Below are 6,000 nucleotides of genomic sequence, written 5' to 3' on the forward strand. Positions count from 1 at the left end.
TCTTTAAAAAATCTTTGAAAAGCATTGACATTGTGTGTACACCATTCTATTGATTTTCATCAGTGCCTGCCAGTGTCCATCGAAGAAGCAGTGTCCATCGAAGAAGCAGCAGCGCCCTGTGCAGTTTGTAAAAGAGAAGTGAAAAAGCTTACAGCACCTGGTATTCCCAGGCGGTCTCCCATCCAAGTACTGACCAGGCCCGACCCTGCTTAGCTTCCGAGATCAGACGAGATCGGGCGTGTTCAGGGTGGTATGGCCGTAAGCAACATTTGCAGCAACAAAAAGGCCATTTAAAGATGCTGTAACACAACGTTTTGGTATTCTGCCCATACAGGTAGCAGCTGCAGATTGTCAGGAACACAAACAGATATTCTCACTATAATGACAAAAATGGCCTTTGTAAGAAACTCTGTCAGTGTTACATTGTTACAGGCTAAAACTATTATTGGATTATTATCACTGCAGTATTGCTGTGTGAGCAGCATTTTCAAGTTTCATGCTGCGCCATATTTTCTGAAACAATCACGTTTTAAATGTCAAATCTAAATGTACAAAGTCGCAATAACAATCACAAACGTAGTGGAGTAAAAACTCCAATCTATCCCTGTAAAATAAAGTATAAAGTAGCATAAAATAGAAAAAAGCACCTCAAACCTGCATTCAAGCAGCACCTCTGTCGTAGATAGTGTTTATCATTCATGTGGGGAAACTGTGTCACTGTAATCAGAGCTCCTTGCCCAGAAGTTCTGTAAATATGCTAATGTCCCTATGAGCAGAAATGCACACAGGCGTTCACGGCGGCAGTGATAGACATCTATAAAGGGCCGTTTTGTCACCAGTGCTGTTGCTTACGGCCATACCACCCTGAACACGCCCGATCTCGTCTGATCTCGGAAGCTAAGCAGCGTCGGACCTGGTCAATACTTGGATGGGAGACCGCCTGGGAATACCAGGTGCTGTAAGCTTTTTCACTTCTCTTTCCAAACAGCACGGGGCGCCGCTGCTTCTCCGGTGGAGACTTTGAAAACCAGAGCAGCTTGTCTCTGGATGTTGAATTTCATCATTCCTCGCTCCTACAAATTTTTCTGAGTGAAATTGATCAGCTTCTAATTAGTTTATGATATAATGATATACACTTGTAACTCGTGATCTGCTCTTTAAAAAATCTTTGTAAAGCATTGACATTGTGTGTACACCGTTCTATTGATTTTCATCAGTGCCTGCCAGTGTCCAACGAAGAAGCTGCAGCAGCGCCCTGTGCAGTTTGTAAAAGAGAAGTGAAAAAGCTTACAGCACCTGGTATTCCCAGGCGGTCTCCCATCCAAGTACTGACCAGGCCCGACCCTGCTTAGCTTCCGAGATCAGACGAGATCGGGCGTGTTCAGGGTGGTATGGCCGTAAGCAACATTTGCAGCAACAAAAAGGCCATTTAAAGATGCTGTAACACAACGTTTTGGTATTCTGCCCATACAGGTAGCAGCTGCAGATTGTTAGGAACACAAACAGATATTCTCACTATAATGACAAAAATGGCCTTTGTAAGAAACTCTGTCAGTGTTACATTGTTACAGGCTAAAACTATTATTGGATTATTATCACTGCAGTATTGCTGTGTAAGCAGCATTTTCAAGTTTCATGCTGCGCCATATTTTCTGAAACAATCACGTTTTAAATGTCAAATCTAAATGTACAAAGTCGCAATAACAATCACAAACGTAGTGGAGTAAAAACTCCAATCTATCCCTGTAAAATAAAGTATAAAGTAGCATAAAATAGAAAAAAGCACCTCAAACCTGCATTCAAGCAGCGTAGTTACAATCTCACCTCTGTCGTAGATAGTGTTTATCATTCATGTGGGGAAACTGTGTCACTGTAATCAGAGCTCCTTGCCCAGAAGTTCTGTAAATATGCTAATGTCCCTATGAGCAGAAATGCACACAGGCGTTCACGGCGGCAGTGATAGACATCTATAAAGGGCCGTTTTGTCACCAGTGCTGTTGCTTACGGCCATACCACCCTGAACACGCCCGATCTCGTCTGATCTCGGAAGCTAAGCAGGGTCGGGCCTGGTCAGTACTTGGATGGGAGACCGCCTGGGAATACCAGGTGCTGTAAGCTTTTTCACTTCTCTTTCCAAACAGCACGGGGCGCCGCTGCTTCTCCGGTGGAGACTTTGAAAACCAGAGCAGCTTGTCTCTGGATGTTGAATTTCATCATTCCTCGCTCCTACAAATTTTTCTGAGTGAAATTGATCAGCTTCTAATTAGTTTATGATATAATGATATACACTTGTAACTCGTGATCTGCTCTTTAAAAAATCTTTGAAAAGCATTGACATTGTGTGTACACCATTCTATTGATTTTCATCAGTGCCTGCCAGTGTCCATCGAAGAAGCAGCAGCGCCCTGTGCAGTTTGTAAAAGAGAAGTGAAAAAGCTTACAGCACCTGGTATTCCCAGGCGGTCTCCCATCCAAGTACTGACCAGGACCGACCCTGCTTAGCTTCCGAGATCAGACGAGATCGGGCGTGTTCAGGGTGGTATGGCCGTAAGCAACATTTGCAGCAACATTTGCAGCAAAAAAAAGGCCATTTAAAGATGCTGTAACACAACGTTTTGGTATTCTGCCCATACAGGTAGCAGCTGCAGATTGTCAGGAACACAAACAGATATTCTCACTATAATGACAAAAATGGCCTTTGTAAGAAACTCTGTCAGTGTTACATTGTTACAGGCTAAAACTATTATTGGATTATTATCACTGCAGTATTGCTGTGTAAGCAGCATTTTCAAGTTTCATGCTGCGCCATATTTTCTGAAACAATCACGTTTTAAATGTCAAATCTAAATGTACAAAGTCGCAATAACAATCACAAACGTAGTGGAGTAAAAACTCCAATCTATCCCTGTAAAATAAAGTATAAAGTAGCATAAAATAGAAAAAAGCACCTCAAACCTGCATTCAAGCAGCACCTCTGTCGTAGATAGTGTTTATCATTCATGTGGGGAAACTGTGTCACTGTAATCAGAGCTCCTTGCCCAGAAGTTCTGTAAATATGCTAATGTCCCTATGAGCAGAAATGCACACAGGCGTTCACGGCGGCAGTGATAGACATCTATAAAGGGCCGTTTTGTCACCAGTGCTGTTGCTTACGGCCATACCACCCTGAACACGCCCGATCTCGTCTGATCTCGGAAGCTAAGCAGCGTCGGACCTGGTCAATACTTGGATGGGAGACTGCCTGGGAATACCAGGTGCTGTAAGCTTTTTCACTTCTCTTTCCAAACAGCACGGGGCGCCGCTGCTTCTCCGGTGGAGACTTTGAAAACCAGAGCAGCTTGTCTCTGGATGTTGAATTTCATCATTCCTCGCTCCTACAAATTTTTCTGAGTGAAATTGATCAGCTTCTAATTAGTTTATGATATAATGATATACACTTGTAACTCGTGATCTGCTCTTTAAAAAATCTTTGTAAAGCATTGACATTGTGTGTACACCGTTCTATTGATTTTCATCAGTGCCTGCCAGTGTCCAACGAAGAAGCTGCAGCAGCGCCCTGTGCAGTTTGTAAAAGAGAAGTGAAAAAGCTTACAGCACCTGGTATTCCCAGGCGGTCTCCCATCCAAGTACTGACCAGGCCCGACCCTGCTTAACTTCCGAGATCAGACGAGATCGGGCGTGTTCAGGGTGGTATGGCCGTAAGCAACATTTGCAGCAACAAAAAGGCCATTTAAAGATGCTGTAACACAACGTTTTGGTATTCTGCCCATACAGGTAGCAGCTGCAGATTGTTAGGAACACAAACAGATATTCTCACTATAATGACAAAAATGGCCTTTGTAAGAAACTCTGTCAGTGTTACATTGTTACAGGCTAAAACTATTATTGGATTATTATCACTGCAGTATTGCTGTGTAAGCAGCATTTTCAAGTTTCATGCTGCGCCATATTTTCTGAAACAATCACGTTTTAAATGTCAAATCTAAATGTACAAAGTCGCAATAACAATCACAAACGTAGTGGAGTAAAAACTCCAATCTATCCCTGTAAAATAAAGTATAAAGTAGCATAAAATAGAAAAAAGCACCTCAAACCTGCATTCAAGCAGCACCTCTGTCGTAGATAGTGTTTATCATTCATGTGGGGAAACTGTGTCACTGTAATCAGAGCTCCTTGCCCAGAAGTTCTGTAAATATGCTAATGTCCCTATGAGCAGAAATGCACACAGGCGTTCACGGCGGCAGTGATAGACATCTATAAAGGGCCGTTTTGTCACCAGTGCTGTTGCTTACGGCCATACCACCCTGAACACGCCCGATCTCGTCTGATCTCGGAAGCTAAGCAGGGTCGGGCCTGGTCAGTACTTGGATGGGAGACCGCCTGGGAATACCAGGTGCTGTAAGCTTTTTCACTTCTCTTTCCAAACAGCACGGGGCGCCGCTGCTTCTCCGGTGGAGACTTTGAAAACCAGAGCAGCTTGTCTCTGGATGTTGAATTTCATCATTCCTCGCTCCTACAAATTTTTCTGAGTGAAATTGATCAGCTTCTAATTAGTTTATGATATAATGATATACACTTGTAACTCGTGATCTGCTCTTTAAAAAATCTTTGAAAAGCATTGACATTGTGTGTACACCATTCTATTGATTTTCATCAGTGCCTGCCAGTGTCCATCGAAGAAGCAGCAGCGCCCTGTGCAGTTTGTAAAAGAGAAGTGAAAAAGCTTACAGCACCTGGTATTCCCAGGCGGTCTCCCATCCAAGTACTGACCAGGCCCGACCCTGCTTAGCTTCCGAGATCAGACGAGATCGGGCGTGTTCAGGGTGGTATGGCCGTAAGCAACATTTGCAGCAACAAAAAGGCCATTTAAAGATGCTGTAACACAACGTTTTGGTATTCTGCCCATACAGGTAGCAGCTGCAGATTGTCAGGAACACAAACAGATATTCTCACTATAATGACAAAAATGGCCTTTGTAAGAAACTCTGTCAGTGTTACATTGTTACAGGCTAAAACTATTATTGGATTATTATCACTGCAGTATTGCTGTGTAAGCAGCATTTTCAAGTTTCATGCTGCGCCATATTTTCTGAAACAATCACGTTTTAAATGTCAAATCTAAATGTACAAAGTCGCAATAACAATCACAAACGTAGTGGAGTAAAAACTCCAATCTATCCCTGTAAAATAAAGTATAAAGTAGCATAAAATAGAAAAAAGCACCTCAAACCTGCATTCAAGCAGCACCTCTGTCGTAGATAGTGTTTATCATTCATGTGGGGAAACTGTGTCACTGTAATCAGAGCTCCTTGCCCAGAAGTTCTGTAAATATGCTAATGTCCCTATGAGCAGAAATGCACACAGGCGTTCACGGCGGCAGTGATAGACATCTATAAAGGGCCGTTTTGTCACCAGTGCTGTTGCTTACGGCCATACCACCCTGAACACGCCCGATCTCGTCTGATCTCGGAAGCTAAGCAGGGTCGGGCCTGGTCAGTACTTGGATGGGAGACTGCCTGGGAATACCAGGTGCTGTAAGCTTTTTCACTTCTCTTTCCAAACAGCACGGGGCGCCGCTGCTTCTCCGGTGGAGACTTTGAAAACCAGAGCAGCTTGTCTCTGGATGTTGAATTTCATCATTCCTCGCTCCTACAAAATTTTTCTGAGTGAAATTGATCAGCTTCTAATTAGTTTATGATATAATGATATACACTTGTAACTCGTGATCTGCTCTTTAAAAAATCTTTGTAAAGCATTGACATTGTGTGTACACCATTCTATTGATTTTCATCAGTGCCTGCCAGTGTCCATCGAAGAAGCAGTGTCCATCGAAGAAGCAGCAGCGCCCTGTGCAGTTTGTAAAAGAGAAGTGAAAAAGCTTACAGCAGCTGGTATTCCCAGGCGGTCTCCCATCCAAGTACTGACCAGGCCCGACCCTGCTTAGCTTCCGAGATCAGACTAGATCGGGCGTGTTCAGGGTGGTATGGCCGTAAGCAACAT

General features: G+C 43.4%; 11 non-coding genes across 11 annotated transcripts; 5 read left to right on the top strand and 6 right to left on the bottom strand.

Annotated features, from left to right (window-relative positions):
* Positions 1–145: 145 nt before the first annotated feature.
* On the bottom strand, positions 146–264 carry LOC141755553 (5S ribosomal RNA). Its single transcript, XR_012591250.1, has one exon. It is a non-coding gene; the product is annotated as a 5S ribosomal RNA (ribosomal RNA).
* A 582-nt stretch (positions 265–846) lies between these two features.
* LOC141755601 (5S ribosomal RNA) lies at positions 847–965 on the top strand. The gene has a single exon (XR_012591296.1). It is a non-coding gene; the product is annotated as a 5S ribosomal RNA (ribosomal RNA).
* A 319-nt stretch (positions 966–1,284) lies between these two features.
* Positions 1,285–1,403, bottom strand: LOC141755566 (5S ribosomal RNA). The gene has a single exon (XR_012591262.1). It is a non-coding gene; the product is annotated as a 5S ribosomal RNA (ribosomal RNA).
* A 596-nt stretch (positions 1,404–1,999) lies between these two features.
* On the top strand, positions 2,000–2,118 carry LOC141755578 (5S ribosomal RNA). Its single transcript, XR_012591273.1, has one exon. It is a non-coding gene; the product is annotated as a 5S ribosomal RNA (ribosomal RNA).
* Positions 2,119–2,434: 316 nt separating this feature from the next.
* On the bottom strand, positions 2,435–2,553 carry LOC141755437 (5S ribosomal RNA). Its single transcript, XR_012591140.1, has one exon. It is a non-coding gene; the product is annotated as a 5S ribosomal RNA (ribosomal RNA).
* A 594-nt stretch (positions 2,554–3,147) lies between these two features.
* On the top strand, positions 3,148–3,266 carry LOC141755069 (5S ribosomal RNA). Its single transcript, XR_012590778.1, has one exon. It is a non-coding gene; the product is annotated as a 5S ribosomal RNA (ribosomal RNA).
* A 319-nt stretch (positions 3,267–3,585) lies between these two features.
* LOC141755104 (5S ribosomal RNA) lies at positions 3,586–3,704 on the bottom strand. Its single transcript, XR_012590811.1, has one exon. It is a non-coding gene; the product is annotated as a 5S ribosomal RNA (ribosomal RNA).
* Positions 3,705–4,286: 582 nt separating this feature from the next.
* LOC141755589 (5S ribosomal RNA) lies at positions 4,287–4,405 on the top strand. Its single transcript, XR_012591284.1, has one exon. It is a non-coding gene; the product is annotated as a 5S ribosomal RNA (ribosomal RNA).
* A 316-nt stretch (positions 4,406–4,721) lies between these two features.
* Positions 4,722–4,840, bottom strand: LOC141755600 (5S ribosomal RNA). Its single transcript, XR_012591295.1, has one exon. It is a non-coding gene; the product is annotated as a 5S ribosomal RNA (ribosomal RNA).
* A 582-nt stretch (positions 4,841–5,422) lies between these two features.
* LOC141755400 (5S ribosomal RNA) lies at positions 5,423–5,541 on the top strand. Its single transcript, XR_012591104.1, has one exon. It is a non-coding gene; the product is annotated as a 5S ribosomal RNA (ribosomal RNA).
* A 335-nt stretch (positions 5,542–5,876) lies between these two features.
* LOC141755605 (5S ribosomal RNA) lies at positions 5,877–5,995 on the bottom strand. The gene has a single exon (XR_012591300.1). It is a non-coding gene; the product is annotated as a 5S ribosomal RNA (ribosomal RNA).
* Between the last annotated feature and the right edge of the window lie 5 nt (positions 5,996–6,000).

Source organism: Sebastes fasciatus, chromosome 17, assembly GCF_043250625.1.
Source record: "Sebastes fasciatus isolate fSebFas1 chromosome 17, fSebFas1.pri, whole genome shotgun sequence".
NCBI lineage: Eukaryota > Metazoa > Chordata > Actinopteri > Perciformes > Sebastidae > Sebastes > Sebastes fasciatus.